Consider the following 16,048-nt stretch of genomic DNA (forward strand, 5'->3'; position numbering starts at 1 on the left):
TAAGGCGAGACCTGGAGGCTAAGGAGGGGTTAGACTGGCAGACGGGAGCCCCAGGGCAGCTGGAGGCGGCTGGAGCTTCTTCGGTCTGGGGTAAGGTCTGGCTGGAGCCCTCCCATGCTGAGAGGGCGAGGAGAGGTGAAGCCGTGAAGGAAAGGGGAGGGCCCCCAGGCTGAGTTTTCATCCATGGTGTGGAGTTTTTAGAGTGCTCTTAGAATTCTTCAGAATTCTCTGAAGGGCTCTAAGCGTGGAATGGCCTTCAGGTTGCTCTGCGGAGAGAAATGGAGTATGGGGGAGAGCTCCGTAAGAATGTTAACGTGACCCAGCTGAAAGAGAAGGGGAGCCGGGACCGGGTTGGTGACATTGGGGTGTTAAAGCGCCCTGAGATGTCAGTGGCAGAAACAGCCCTCCTGTCCATCAGGGGCTCGGTGTAGAAACCACTGTGGTAGGTGCTCACCCGTGCAGTGCGTTGTGCAACCACAGGAAGCAGTGGAGTACTGACGTGTGCCACAGCTGGAATGAACCTCAAAATCGCTCTTCTGCAGGCCGGCCTTGCGGCACGGTGAGCTAAGCTGCCGCATACCTGTGAGCGCTGGTTCAAGTCCCGCTGCTCTGCTTCTGAGCCAGCTCTCTGGTGACGTACCTGGGAAAGCAGCAGAAGGTGGCTCAACCACCTGGAGGGAGCTCCTGGCTCCTGCCGTTGGCCTGGTCAGCCCCAGCCACTGCAGCCATCTTGGGGAGTGAACCAGCAGATAGTAGATCTCTCTCTGTCTGTCACCCTCTCTCTGTAGCTCTTTCAAATAAATAAATAAATCTTTTAAAAAATCATGAGGTAGTAGCCGGCGCCGTGGCTCAATAGGCTAATCCTCCACCTTGCGGCGCCGGCACACCGGGTTCTAGTCCCGGTCGGGGCGCCGGATTCTGTCCCGGTTGCCCCTCTTCCAGGCCAGCTCTCTGCTATGGCCAGGGAGTGCAGTGGAGGATGGCCCAGGTGCTTGGGCCCTGCACCCCATGGGAGACCAGGAAAAAGCACCTGGATCCTGGCTCCTGCCATCGGATCAGCGCGGTGCGCCAGCTGCAGCGGCGGCCATTGGAGGGTGAACCAACGGCAAAGGAAGACCTTTCTCTGTCTCTCTCTCTCTCACTGTCCACTCTGCCTGTCAAAAAAAAAAAAAAAAAAAAAAAAAAAAAAAAAAAAAAAAAAAAAAAAATCATGAGGTAGTTTATTCAGAGTAGGTCAAAAGTAGGAACAACCCAAATGTCAATCAGTTAATGAAGGGGTAAAAATGTCATCTGTGCATATAATGGAATATTTTTTGCCATAAAAGGAAAGAAAGTACTATTTGCCATTAAAGGAAATAAAATACATGCTACAGCACGGATAAACCTTGAAATCAGTATGCCAAGTGAAAGAAACCAGACTCACAAAGCCATATATTTTCTGATTGCATTAATGTGAAATATTCAGACTAAGCAAACTCACGGGAACAGAAAGGACGCTGGTGCCAGGGGCTGAAGTGGTGGGTGGGGTAGAAGGGAGGGGCGGGGAGTGACTACTAATGGGACCGGGTTTCTTCTAGGGTGATGAAAGTCTTCTGGAACTTGCACTAAAAGTCGCTCGACTGTACACTTCGCAGGAGTGAAGGTCTGGTTTGTGAACGAGCTCTCAGTGAGGCTGCCGCGCGGTACCACGGGACTCTGAAATGCACGTCTAGGATCTCCTTCTTCCTTAAGGTACAGCCCTTCCCTTTGTCTTCCTCAAGCAAGCTAAGACCACGGCTGCAAGAGTAGACTGCTGCCTGTGACACGGTCGCAGTAAATTCCTTACTAACGAGCAGGAACAGCACCCCTTGTAGTACAGGTGGAAGCTGCCTCTGAGGAGCGGCTGATTTCCCAGTCCCTAGTGAAGCAGACATCGGAAATGGAGAGTCACTCCCCTGCCGGAGAAGCTGGGCTCGCACCAGCTTTGCCCCTTACTCTAAAGGAGGAAAGAGGAGCAGATGGATTTTGAGAAGAGCAGGTGTGTTAGAACATACCAGAAAATCGCAGTCAGCCACACTGTTCCGGAAGTTGTGGTTTTATTTAACTAACTGCAAGGTAACCAGAAATACTCTGTTTTCCATTCTAGCTGAGTGTTTGCTTGCTTCTTTCTTGTGATAGCTGTACTGAGTGTTACCACTAATCCAGGGGTTTGCAAAGGCTCAGGGCCACCAGTTAGAAAAGTCAGTGCTTGTTGCACTATACCACAGCTAAAGAAGGTGTAGGGCTTTGGGTGGACGTGCACTGGCCCTAGACATGGTGGACACGGGTGTTGAGTATGTGCACGTGCTAGTTTGTAATTTTGTTATTTGCCCTTTTGCTAAAACACGGAGTGAAGGAAAAAAAGTCTGCTTTGCTTTAAGATTATTTACTGGGGGGGAGGGGAGCCAGCATTGTGACGTAGTGGGTAAAGTCATCCCCTGCTCCCAGCAGCGCTGCCATCCCGTATGGGCGTCACTTCATGTCCTGACTGCTCCACTTCCGATCCATGAACCAGTGCTAATGTGCTGCGGAAAGCAGCGGAGGATGGTCTGAGTGCTTGGGTCCCTACCACCTACGTGGGAGACCTGGATGGAGTTCCTGGCTCCTGGGTTCGGCCTGGCCCAGCCCCAGCGGTAGTGACCATTTGGGGAGTGAACCAGTGGATGGAAGACATCTCTCGGACTCTCTCTGTCTCTATCTGTCTCTCTCTCTCCCTCCCTCCCTTCCCAACTCTCGCTATAATGCTGCCTCCCAAATAAAATTAATCTAAAAATAAAGATTATCTACTGAGTATCTGCTACCCGGTCTAACCTCTCTTATGCTGGGTACCTTTGTATGACATCTTTCTGCGTTCTTGCTCTGTGGTTTGTATTGCAAAAACCAGTGATGTCACATGTAGACTGCTGTAGCCCTGCGAGTCACTGCAGTGATCCCCGAGACGGCACTCCTAAATGATGTTCTCACACAGCAGTACGTCTTGCTCTCCTGCCAGAAGGAAGGAAACACATTTTTAGATTGGGTATTCCAGAAAGAGGGTCTGTAGGTTGAAAGAACTCTGGCCATTTGGAAGCTGGTAATTCACATGCACGTAATTGCTGGCTTCAGACCTGAGTGGAAGCTGCTGACAGGGCGATTGTGCGCGTGTGAGAGGGCGGATGGAAACCTGGCGAGGAACCACAGCCTTTCAGCTCCGGTGCTGCTCCCGTTCTGGCTGCGGTTACATCTCAGTTCCAGACGGAGGGGTCGTCTCTGCTGTCAGTGTCTTACAAGCCGGTGTCGCCCCTCCCCCTTTACTAAGTTTGTAAGGCCTTTTTGTTGTGCTGGATCAGGTCCACTCATCTTATTTATCTGTGTTTTGAAACTTTTGTTGTTTAAAATCCTTACCTATGTCTGATAAATGCTGTTACTGATATTTATAGCAGCCATTTACTGTACCACAGGCATTTTACTATGTATTTTACATACAAGATATCATTTATTACAACCATCACAAGAGGCTAGTATTTGTCTAGTTTTTAGTGGCTTTTGTTTTTGTTTTGTTTTGTTTTGTTTTTGACAGCAAGCAACACAAAACCCAATGTCCACAGGCTAAACCATAAGCACTTTTGAATATCAGAGTTAGAGGGAAAAGAGAGAGAGAGAGATTCCATCTTGTGGTTCACTCCTCAAATGGCTGTAATGGCCAGGGCTGGGCCAGGCCAAAGCCAGGAGCCTGGAACTCTATCCTCGTCTCCCAAGTAAGAGACAGGAGCTCATGCACTTGGGCCATCTTCTGCTACTTTCCCTGGCACATTAGCAGGGAGCTGGATCAGAAGTGTAGCAGCTGGGACTCGAACTGGTGCTCATATGGGATGCCACCATTGCATGCAGCAGCTTAACTCGCTGTGCCACACACCAGCTCCAGGACATTTCTTGTTCTGGATGAACAACGGTTGGTTCAGTAGATCAAGTTGTCCCAGAGGACCCGGGCTCTGCCGTCATTGTTATGTCACTGAGGTTGCCCTTCATGTTCACACAGTGACTGTCAGCATATTGTGGGACGATGGAGGCAATCTCAGTTTTATCTCCTGCTGAAGAAGAGTTTCCACGTGGAAAGTGAGAAACCTCCTGCCACAGCAGTCAGGAGGGCAACTCCAAAGAAGCCTGCCAGTGCCAGCTCTTTTATACACAAAGTGGCTCTCTCTGGCCCCTTCCTGAAAATTAGATTCAGATGTCAACCAATCGGGGAGGAGTAGAATAACAAACAGGAGACTGGAATAACAACCAATCAGAAGGCAAGGATAACAACCAGTGAGAGACCTGAGCCTGGATCAATGCGCAGCTATTTTAGACTAGGCCTCCATCTTGTAACTCGGGCCTGAGCGGGCCCTGAACCCTAAGCCAAAAGCTCCTAAAAAAGAAAATAAAACTCCACTTACGATAAACTCTGCTAGCAACAGCCAGTTAACAGAAAGCAGGGAAATACGCAAAGTTCCAGGTGTCTTTTCAGACAGTTAAGGTGATTAATAACATCCCCAAACCCTGCAGTTTGGCACATACACCCTAGCAGCTCGGACCCTAAACTTTAGCCAATCATAAAACAACAAGTATAAATTTAAAATATAAGCCTATCAGATGCCGTACAGCCGAACTTGTTTGTTCAACTGTATAAAAACCCTAACAACCTTACTGTAGGGGCCGCCGATCCAGCCCAGCTGTGCCTGGTGCGGACGTCGGTCCAAACTCGAGTTTGAAATAAAACTCTTACGCCTGCATCAGCCTCGGCTCCTGGTGGTCTTTATTGGTGGGAATCATACACTTCAGGTACAACACCAGAGAATTGAAAGTGTATGCTAATGAGGCATGCTATGTGATCCAATCAGGGTTAGTTTATTGGAATAACCTGTTGAGTCTGAGATCAGAAGTTACTGTGCTTCTGATCTCAGACTTAACAACATCTGGAGATTATGTTGTATAAGTACCCCCCACCCCACGTCACCCCCACCTCCACTCCTGGCTCTCCCTCCCTCTTGTTTCCTATTCCCTCAGGGCCCCTGGAGAGTTACATCATGTGTCTTTTCTTTGCTATGTTTTTCTTTCCTATCTGGGAACCCTTGGAATCCCTGTGAACAACACCAGACAGCATCCATGGGAGGCAGGGGGCAATGGCAAAGGGACTTTTTCATCACACGTCTCTCTTAGCAGAGAGGAGAATCTTTCCTAGGAGCTTCCAGCAGTCTCCCCAGCACGCTACCTGGGCAGAATTGGGTCACATGCCTTCTTGCAGACCCAGCAGGGCAATCACCGACAGGAGTGGGGAACTTGGATCAATGCAGCTCATCTGTTGGGATCAGGCACCCTGTGACCTAATGGGGTTTTGTGAGTGCTGTTGCTGTTGACCAGGAAGAAGAGGGAAATGACTGTGGACAGGCAACTAGGGACTACCTTCCCTTATTTCCCCTGTGTTACAGATGAGGAACTGGAGGCTCGGAGACATTAAGGGAGGTCAAACTGTATCGACAGAACCAGGATAAACCAGATCTGCCTGCCTCCAGAGCAATTTTCTGTCATGTTTCTTGCTTTCTGGCCTGGAACCTGCTATGAAGCAGAACTACTATAGATCATATCAACAGGGATTTATTACTCAGAGTGTCAGAAAGACTGTTCTCTAACAGTGACTAGTACATAATGAGAGCTCAAAGCCAGGAGTCTCTGGACAATGACAGATCCATGGATAGTGGGATGATTAAATATGTTTTTGCTGTCATGCTCTGGAAAGGGAAAACCAGGTGAGAAAAAGGCACACAAAGAAGCATCTTAAAGCAAATGTTTATAACTTTTTTTTTTTTTTTTGCAGGCATCCAGAGTCTTTTAATTCTGCCTTTTTTCCCTGTTCACTTTCCAGAAATAGCTGATTTCTTTCAAATGCTGTGCACTGGGCCATCAGATGAACTCATTTCAGAACCATTGCCTTTTTTTTTTTTTTTTTTTGGTCCCTTAAGAAAAGCATCAAGCATCTGATTTGCTGCTGATAAATTCTCTGTAAGTAGCACCGTAATTAAGGACGTGTAAGCCAGTCTGTGTTTCCGAGAATATGGCTGGGCACATGCGCACCGTGTGGGAGGGGCCCATTGCATCCCAACCACCTCGTGTGGGCTTTGTGCAGTGACCACCCCGCCCCTGGCTCTCCCCAGTACGCTCTCAGTTGCAGGCCACTGTCCGTTCACCCCGTGTCATTCACTGAGCCTGAGGCTCTGTCTGTCCTGTTCTAGGTGCTGGTCAGAAAAAATAAATGGCTCTCCCGCTGTGACTCCCCACCACCTGAGTCAGCCCTGGGGAGGGGAGGCAGGGCAGGCTGGTAAAACTGGGGACCGAAGAGGCACACAGGGGCAGGTCAGGCTGAGCGTCCAGACCTGCCTCACTGCTCTCCTCCTGGAGTGCATGGATTTAGCGTTTCCTCGCCATGCCTCAGTTTCCTCATATGTAAAGTGGGGTGCCACAACATCTCCCTTGAAGCCTGATTGTGCACTAAGCCATAATGTATGTAAAACACATGGCATATCATAAAGGCTCAATATATTATGACACTTACTGCTATCAGCCCATTAGGAAGAAGTTGGCGGGCAAGGTTAGCATGGGAAGATTCAGCTTGTGTTATTGTTCCTGCGGTTGTCAGATACATATAGGATGTAGTTACTTTAAAAATTTTTAATGCCTCATGAAGTCGCTCCCCCTCTGTGGGTAACTCAGCATGGAGGAAAGTGGAAAGCAAGCAGCCCGGGGTGTTGTAAGTCTAGAAGCCGGCAGTGAGGACCCTGTCTCCCTCTGGCTTCTATGCAGATGGTTTCTTTTACAAATGTGTTTTTGGTATGGAAATCACTCTATGCAGACTTCTGTGTGCAAAATACAGCGTAAGAAAAATGGCCTTCTTGCCAAGGAAGATGGGCGCTGTTGGCTATTATCAAATGAAGTAGCAGCAAATTTAGATTTCTTTCCCTCCTGCTCTTTCTAACAATGTGCTGGGCGAGCGGATTTTTGGCACGTTGAACTGAGCTCTTTTGGCTTTCAATTGTGTGTTCTTGTGATGAAAGTGCTTATTGAAGCCTGTGGCTACTTTTGGAAGCCATGCTGACGTGTGTGGTGTTTAATTTAGCGTTTCACATCAGCACACCACCTCAAGTTAATAAAAGTGCTTATTTGAAAACCGCAGATGGCCTCACGTCTCGGGCTAGGCTGCCGGCCTGCACATACTTCCCACTCTCCTGGAAAGACTTGTGCTGACTAAGAGCCTTCATTTTCTGTTTTGGAGAGCCTTTTGTGTACGTCTTACCACGTGAACAGAATACGTGGACTACTGAAAGCCTGCTTCTCCCCTGGTGGGCCTGGGAAGAGAGCGCCCACTGCACAGGGCAGTGCTGTGCCAGCCGGGCCTGGTGTTCCTTCCCAGCTTCAATGCCTCTCCCCACTGCTCCTCACGTGACCTGAGATGGGGAGGTGAGGCAAAGGCAGCTCTTGGCACAGGCCTCTCCTCTTCCCGGCCTGGGGCTTTGTTTTCCTCTGACAAGCCCAGGAAACTACAACTCTCATCCATGGCCCTGCATTCCCCCTCTCCCTCCTCCTCCTCCCCCTCCTCCTCCTTCTTCCACTTTCTCTCTCTCTCTTTCTCTTTCTCTAGATTTATTTATTGGGGCTGGCACTGTGGTGTAGCGGGTAAAGCCACCACCTGCAGGGCCGGCATCCCATATGAGCGCCAGTTTGGGTCTTGCCTGCTCCGCGTCTGATCCAGCATTTTGCTGTGGCCTGGGAAAGCAGCAGCAGAAAGCCCAAGTGCTTGGATCCCTGCATCCGCGTGGGACACCTGGAGGAAGCTCCTGGCTCCTAGCTGCATTCGGATTGGTGCAAGCTCTGGCTGTTACAGCCATCTGGGGGATGCACCAGCAGATGGAAGACCTCTCTCTCTCTCTACCTCTGCCTCTCTCTAGCTCTCCCTTTCAAACACATAAATTAATCTTTAAAAAACATTTATTTATTTGGAGAACAAAGATTCAGAGAGAGAGACAGAGATCTTCTGTCTGCTAGTTGACCCCTCAAATGGCTGCAATGGCCAGGGCTGGACCAGGTCAGAGCCAGGAGCCAGGAGCTTCTTCCAGGTCTCTCATGTGGGTGCAGGGGCCCAAGCACTTGGGCCATCTGCTGCTGCTTCCCCAGGTGCATTAGCAGGGAGCTGGATGCCAGGCTGCAGGCAGACGCTTATGCCACGATGCCAGCCCCTCCTCTTCTCTTTTGTCTTTCCTTTCTATTCCACCAAAACACTTTTTTTTTTTGCCTCATCTTGAGTGTCTCAGGCTTCCTAAAGGAAATAGTCATTAATTTGGCAAAAGCAAAGTTCATTTTGAAGACATTTTTCAGAACCAAATCCACTGAGGGAAATCGACAAGCACAGCTTACCCTTACTGGACGTCACCTGTGCCCACGGAACACAAAGGACAGCGCCGCCTTTCCTCACTCCTTCTGTGTGTTCAGGCATGTGCATTCACACCTGTACGCGTGCCTTTTTTCACTTGGACATCCTGCTACCCGCATGCCAGGCACTCAGGAACTCAAGAGTGAAAAAGTCCCAACCACAGAGGCGCCCAATGTGGGCGAGGCAGCCGTGTACAGGAAGTAAACTGGCACTGGGGCCTCAACGGCGGTCACCCCAGGGCATCAGCCTAGGGCATGCAAAGGCAGCATGGCCGGCTCCCGCACACTGTGGTCAAGCCAGCCTACTGGGGGCATTGCATCCCCGCAGGCCCTGGAAGCCAGAGCAGGTGTTTCCTGGATGGGTGTGGTGGGTGGGGCAAGGAGCCCAGGATGTACAGAGAAGGGAAAATACAGGGCCCAGCAGCCACAGCCCGCCAAAGACGGGGAGATTTTTCCAGTGGAGAAATTTCTTCTGAATGGAAACGCTTGCACCATTTCATGTATCCGTTTCCCCTCTTCTCTTTCTATTTCCACGACCTCATGTTAGGCTACCATGTCTGTCCAAACTCCAACTGCAGTCTGGAACTAGACTGCTTGCCTCTAGCTTCCTCCTCTGCCCCAGGAGAGAACATCATCACCCCTGCCCACCTGCACTGGGGCCACCAGCTCTCCCCACCCCCCTCTCCCAACCCTGGAGCCTGTGAGACCAGTTAGGACATTGTCCCCTTTGGCTGCTGGCATTGGTTATTTCCTGCTCACTGACCCACCCCACACTGCCTGTCAGGTCCCAGGCCTCAGGCCTGACCTGCCTGCCTCTACCTCCCCTCCTGTCCTCATGTCAGTCACACTAACCAGGATGACTGTCCCTCACTGGATCTTCATTTCAGCCCCTTGAGACTTAACATGCACCCCCCCCCCTTTTAAAAAGATTTATTTATTTATTTGAAAGTCAGAGTTACACACAGAGAGAAGGAGAGGCAGAAAGAGAGAGAGGTCTTCCACCTGCTGGTTCACTCCCCAGTTGGCCACAATGGCCAGAGCTGTGCTGATCTGAAGCCAGGAGCCAGGAGCCTTCTCTGGGTCTCCCACGTGGGTGCAGGGGCCCAAGGGCTTGGGCCATCTTCTACTGCTTTCCCAGGCCACAGCAGAGAGCTGGATCAAAAGTGGAGCAGCAGGGACTTGAACCGGTGCCCATTTGGGATGCCAGCACTGCAGGCAGTGGCTTTACTGGCTATGCCACAGCACCGGCCCCATGGGTCCCTTTTTCTGCCTGCAGTCAGCTGTGCTCTCCCATCTGCCATGTTGGGTCAGGCACTAAACAAATGTTTTGCAATCCCAAGTTGTGGGTTCGAATCCTGGCTCAGACTTTAGACAAATTTTCAAGACTCAGTTTCCCCTGCTGTTCAAGATGACTGCCTCCCTTGCATACCTGTCCCTGGATTGACAGTGCCCAGTTACCTAGCTCCTGACAACAGGCAGTCCACAGACACTGGCACTGTTGACTTGCTGTAACTAACCTCCGTGTGGAACCCCAGCAGTGTGCCTGCCCCTCTGACTCAGCTCGAGGAGCATATGAACCAATGGGTCTGATGCTTTTGTAAACTGAAAAACCCCTTGGATGAAGCTAATTATTATTTGCATCTCTATTAACATATCCATTCTTTTTTGTTGTTGTTGTTCATTCATCCATTCATTCACTTAATGTTTGCTGAGTCCCCTAACATTCCCTGCTATGTCCTAAGCTCAGCTGGAGGATATCAAGACGAATTTGAAATTGCCCCCAAAGAGCACCTGGTGTCCTGGTGGACTCACACAGTGGGGCAGCCAAGTCTCAAACCAGGCAGTGGACCTGGGGCCAAGTTGGGAGCTGTGGACCAGAGGAGCACTGATTGTTTAGGGATGAGTCCCAGAAGAGAAACCCCATCCTGGGCTGGGAAGAGTGTGACGAGGCACACAAGGGCGTGACAGGTCCAGAAGACTGGGTCAGTCAGTTAGGGCTGGGGGCAGGAGGCCGCTTAGAGTGCAGGAAGCTGCAATGTCAGAGCAAGAAGCCGAGGGCACAGGGCTGTGGGCTAGAGGGAGGGAAAGTGATATGGGATGGGGTGCACCTGGGGAGACTGGGACAGGACAGGAGGACTGAGGTAGACAGCACCCACAAGGAAGGTTCTGAGTTTGGAGGGTGCCATGGGCCCCACTAGGCTGCTGGCCCTTGGAAGAGATGTTTTCAGTCATCTGTTGATTCTCCCACAGTCCTCTCATAGTTCAGGGAATCCAGAGGGAAGGCTCGGGATGGGAAACTTCAGAGACCCACAAGGAGAACTGCCACCCTGGACTATGCCTCACTGTGCCTCTCCCTCCCACCTGCAGGCAATAGAAGGGGCCGGGTTCTGCCCAGGAGTGACACCACCTTTAAGGTAACAATGAGAAGCAACAGGAGAATGGGGTTTGTGTTTCAGGAGTCCCCCTTTGAGTAGGTGGTGCCAAAATGCAAGAGGTTGTGGTATGAATTTGATAGGAAAGAAAAATATAGCAAAGAAAAAACACACATGGTGTAATCTCCAGGAGCCCTGAGGGAGGTGGGGACTGGAGACCAGGGAAACAGACAATGTAATCAGAGGGACCTGAGAGCTCTGCTGCCTCTGAGCAAAACAGGCTACTCCAATGTCAGTTCCCTGATTGGTCCATGTAGCCTGCCTTATTAACATACACTTTCAGTTCTCTGATTGGCTGTTATCCCTGCCTTCTGGTTGGTTGTTATTCTGGCCTCCTGATTGGTTGTTATCCCTGCCCTCTGATTGGCTATTAGTCTCCTCCTCCTCTAATTGGTTAAATCTGTATCTGGTTTTCAGAAAGGGACAGAGAGAGGCACTCTGTGTATAAAAGAGCCAGCGCTGGTAAGGTTCTTTGGCAACTTCTTTCTTGGAGTCTATCTCCTGACTGCCACAGCAGGAGGGTTCTGGAGAACAACAAATTTCATTTTGCTCACTGTCTCTGTCCACATGGACATTTCTTCTTCAGCCCGAGACAAGAGCTGAGATCCAACAGTGGCACACTGAAGGGCAGGCAGCTGGAGGCGTGCAAGGGAGCTGGAAACAATTCACCCTAAAGGCTCCTCTTCCCCAGCCATGGAAAACCTGAAGGACAGGCTGGCAGCATGCGGGCGTGAACATAGACGTGGACTTGCTGAGTAGACAGGCTGCTGCAGGGTGCGTGGCTGTACATTGTCAAAGGCTCAGGATTGATGATGCTTTTTCTTCTCATACGTGGAGGAATGGGCGCCTGGGACAGAATCAAGGTCTCTCTGAATGCCCGGAAACCAGTCAGGCCTGGTACAACTCCTGCTGCCCTCGTTTGCAAAAATAAACACTTGAAAGTCTGCCCAGATTGTTGTAATCTTATTAATCTAACAAAGAGACTGGGGACTGCCTGAACCAGGGGATCCGCGTTTACTATGTAATTTGCAACAAACTGATAAACACACCCTTGCCTTGCTTGCTGAAAGCACGAAAACAGTAACAGAAGAGCAAAGACCTCAAAGGCTGGTTCCGGTTCCTGGCTAAATATTTGCCTGGTTCCCCCAGCCCTGGCCGCCCAGCCCCAGCCACCTCTGAGTTGGGGGAGCATGTGGCCTCCCGGGGCTGGGTGGCTCTGCAGTCGTTCCGGTGCCCTGGGGGGATTTCAGACCTGTCTCCCCTCTGACACCCTCTCATCATCCCTGAGGGTTCTGGAGGATAGAACCCCCAGCTACCCCTTCATCAGGAGGCCACCAGCTCTGCAAATCATCTCTGAGAGAGGTCTGAGCACCTGTGTTTCTTATCAGTGTTAAAATCCCAGTTTTTTATTTTAACAATAAATTATTTGAGAAACAGAGGAACAGGCAGACAGAAGAGCAGGTGAAGAACTCCCATTTGCATGTTCATTCCATAAGTGCCTGCAATGGCTCGGGCTGGGCCAGGCCTAGCCCAGCTGAAATCAGGAGCTCAGTCCAGGTCCCCACATGGGTAGCAGGAGCCCAAGTTCTTGAGCCATCACCACTACCTCTCAGGGTCTGCATTAGCAGGAAGCAAAAGTCAGGAGCTGGGGCCAGCACTGTGGTGTAGTGGGTAGAGCTGCCTCCTGCAGTGCCGGCATCCCATACGGGCGCCAGTTCAAGTCCCAGCTGCTCCACTTATGACCCAGCTCTCTGCTATCGCCTAGGAAAGCAGTGGAAGATGGCCCACGCCCTTGGGCCCCTGCACCCGCGTGGGAGACCCAGAAGAGACTCCTGGCTCCTGGCTTTGGACCCATGCAGCTCTGGCCATTGTGGCCAATTGGGGAGTGGACAAGCAGATGGATGGAAGGCTTCTCTCTCTCTCTCTCTCTCTCTCTCCCTCTCCTCTCTCTGTGTAACTCTGACTTTCAAATAAATAAATCTTTAAAAAAAAAAAAAGAATCAGGAGCTGAAGCTAGGAATGAATCCAGGTGCAGTGTGAAATGCAGCATCCTACCTGCTAGACCCAACACCTGCCCCTCCACGATGTTCTAAAACATTTGTCCTTATCAGGATCCTACGATCTGAGTCACTGAGTACAAAAGCATCCTAACCTTTACTAATCTAATTTTAAAAATGTGTCTGTCTGTCAGTGGCTGTGATCTGCACTGCGATGGAATTTGTCCCTTACTTGGAAAGGTTGGAATGCTTGGGATCCGGGGCCCGGCAGGGGCCCGGTCAGCATCGGCTGCGTGGGGGAATGGGCACGGAGCCCTGTGGCTCTGGCGGTGGCAGCGTTATTGAAAGGTGGACGTGCTTTTGTGAGCGTGGCACAGACAAAGCCTTGATTGTCTTTTTCTTTTTTCTTCCTTCCTGTTTGTTTATTTCCCCTCTTCTTACCCTTTTAGATTACCTCCGTCTGCACTGTTGGGAACAGTGAGCCCCACCAGCCACACACACACACACACACACACACACACACACAGCGTGGGAGAATTCTCCATGTCCCATGCTATTACTGAAATCTAAACGCAACTATTTAGATTCCAAGTCTTCCAGGCGGGCACTGTGTTTGTCAGTTTGTCTTCTGCGTCGCCTACATCCTACTGTGATTTCTCAGCAAGACATAATAATTATCCATAATTGCAGTGGGCATGGCAGCCAGATAAAGTCTGAACACTAAACCCATCCCTTCTAAGAACCAAAAAAAAAAAAAAAAAAAAAAAAAAGCAGTGTGCAGTGCCATGGATCTTTGGCAGCTGGAAGGTACCTGGCGAGTTCCTCAGACTCAGCTCTGGGTCAAGTTTTTGAAATGAGAGTGGGCCACTTCTTTTCAAATAACCGTGCTGTGGGGTGAGAAGTCAGGCAGGACTGAGATGCTGGAAGGGCAGAGGCCGCCAGCCACCTCTTCCTGAGCCACCGTGTGATTGAATCCATCTCCACTAGCCTGCTCCCTTCCTGCAGGCGGCAGCCAGGGTGCAGCCAGTCACCCTCAGACATCACCCCAGAGATGCGTCTGCCCTGTCCAGGCCCTCCTCCTTCTCCCCCCGAGCAAAAGCTCCTGCCAGGCCGCATTAGAAAGGAGTGACACAGACACAACTGGAAGTCCTCGCGCTCCAGTGCTGTGCGGAGAGGAGGGGAGGCGGCCAGCAGCAAAGGCCCCTGCACGGGCTCATATGTCCTCCAGGTTGCATCTGTCACATCTGTTGTCACAGCAGAGCTGCCGGCAGATGTGCGCTTGATCAGATGGCAGAGTGGCCGCCACGGCACCGGGAGCTGCCTGCAGCTGTGTGGGGAGGAACTGGGGCTCTCTGCCTGCATGGGGCTGAACCCCCTCAAAGCTGATCTCAGGTGACTTCTCACACCCCAAGTTCTTCCAGGGTGGCTGCACATCCTGGCCCCAGACCACCGAGCCTAGCAGCTGCAGCAAGCCCCTGCTGTGTCCACTGGCAGCCCTGCGCCCGACAGCACCGCGGATTTCTGCCTGGATGGGACCCAGGAGAGTCCCAGGGTCCCTGGGCCTCTAGGTTTGGCAGACACAGACCGAGGGCAGCTGTTGTGGGTTCAGACTGCAGCGCCGCCTCGGGTGCATCTCTTAAGAGTTCCTTGCCTCAGTTTCCCAGAGGGCAGAGTGGGAATGCCTGTGCCCCCCCATCTGAAGACCACCGAGTGGTACAGGTGCTCTCTAGCCGTCCTCAGTACTGAACTCTGTTTATTGCCAAGGTCTTCAAAAAGGCCACCTTCTGGCATGTAAGAGGCCGCTGAAGGCCGGCTTCGTGATGTAGCGGGTTAAAACACAGCGTCACGTGGGCTTTAGAAACAAACTTGGGGTCACGGAGGGAGCACTGTGATAGACACAAGATCTCCAAGTCGACGTCCTCACTGGTTTACAGAAGGAGGGGGTTGGTTAACATGGTAACCAGTCTCTCCCCGCTCCCTGCTCCTCTGATGCCAGGCTGCTTCGATTCTGCAGTTTCATGCATATCAGGTGAAGCTTGAGGCCCCACTGAGGTTGTTAAGGAGAAAGGCAAAACCATCAAATCTAACTGTCAAAGGGCAGGGGCCGGCCCTGGAAGGACAGGTGAGGCCCAAGCCCTCACCTGCCAATATTTCCATCTGGTGGGCGTGGGACTTCGCTGCTGAGCGGTGCAGAGCCAATCACGCCTAACATGGCAGTTCCGTGCGTCCCGGCAGTGTCGGCATTCCAGTCACCGCCGGGGCAGGCTGGCACGGGCGCCTGTCTGCAAAAGACAGCCTTCTAGATAATGCTGCCGAGAAAAATGGAGCCTTAGACATGAGAGTGTTTTCAAATATTATTACGGCTCTATAAATATCGCACGCCCACAGCCTATCAGGTGCCACATGGGAAACAGTGGATTTCAGTTGGAGATTTTCTTAAAAGACACGTGACACAGCCATATGCCAGTCATGTTGGAGTGTATTTAAGTACGTGCTGTGGAAGCAAAGATGAGCTGTGTCAATATGTATAGAAAAATCCCACAAAAGCGAGTCTGTGGGGTGTGTATTATGTGCACCTAGGATCAGAAGCATCTGCCTGATTCCTCAGTTCCTGGAGAGCTGTTTCACCCATACGCTACAGAGTGCTTAGCAGAGTGAGGAAATAATGCAGTCGTAATCAGGGCGCGATGATCAGGGGTCCCCGGGGTCTCCTCCTGGGGTGGTCCAGGGCCTTTGCATCTGGAAAGAACAGCTTCAGAGCTGGGCACAGCAATTAACCTCCCACTTGCTTTGAACGAGCGGGATTTAAACGCACGGTTCATTCCTTTCCAGTGGTCCTCACCAGCATGCCAAAGGGAACACTGCCGGAGGAAAGCAAAGCGTTGGCACGGGAGACGTGCGGGAGGAAACTGTGCAAACCAGCGGGCGGAGACGGCAGGTGGGTGTGTCGGCTGAAGTGTGTCCCCCAGACCCTGCGTGGAAGCCCTAGCTGCCAGGGCGATGGCGTCTGGAGACGAGGCCTCAGGGAGGTGACCGGGATTCCGGGAGCTCACGGGCTGGGGACCTGTTGGTGAGAGCAGCGCCCTTAGAGGAGACGCCAGCGAGGACACAGCAAGAAGGGAGCCCTCCGCCGACCTTGACCATGCTGGCGCCCCGTCC

General features: G+C 51.4%; 1 long non-coding RNA gene across 4 annotated transcripts in view; it reads left to right on the forward strand.

The window, feature by feature from the left end:
- LOC103350179 (uncharacterized) overlaps positions 1–16,048 on the forward strand; it is a 30,701-nt gene that overhangs the window by 7,782 nt on the left and 6,871 nt on the right. Inside the window, exons 2-6 of one of the 4 annotated variants that reach the window (XR_007923629.2) lie at positions 1,578–1,731; positions 5,903–6,039; positions 10,828–10,874; positions 11,310–11,354; positions 11,479–11,838. This is a non-coding gene — a long non-coding RNA (uncharacterized lncRNA). Of the gene's footprint in view, positions 1–1,577; positions 1,732–5,902; positions 6,040–10,827; positions 10,875–11,309; positions 11,355–11,478; positions 11,839–15,721; positions 15,828–16,048 lie in introns of those variants that run through there. The other 3 variants (XR_011390699.1, XR_011390700.1, XR_011390698.1) reach the window with 3 other exon arrangements.

Source organism: Oryctolagus cuniculus, chromosome 7 (genome assembly GCF_964237555.1).
Source record: "Oryctolagus cuniculus chromosome 7, mOryCun1.1, whole genome shotgun sequence".
Taxonomy (NCBI): Eukaryota; Metazoa; Chordata; class Mammalia; order Lagomorpha; family Leporidae; genus Oryctolagus; species Oryctolagus cuniculus.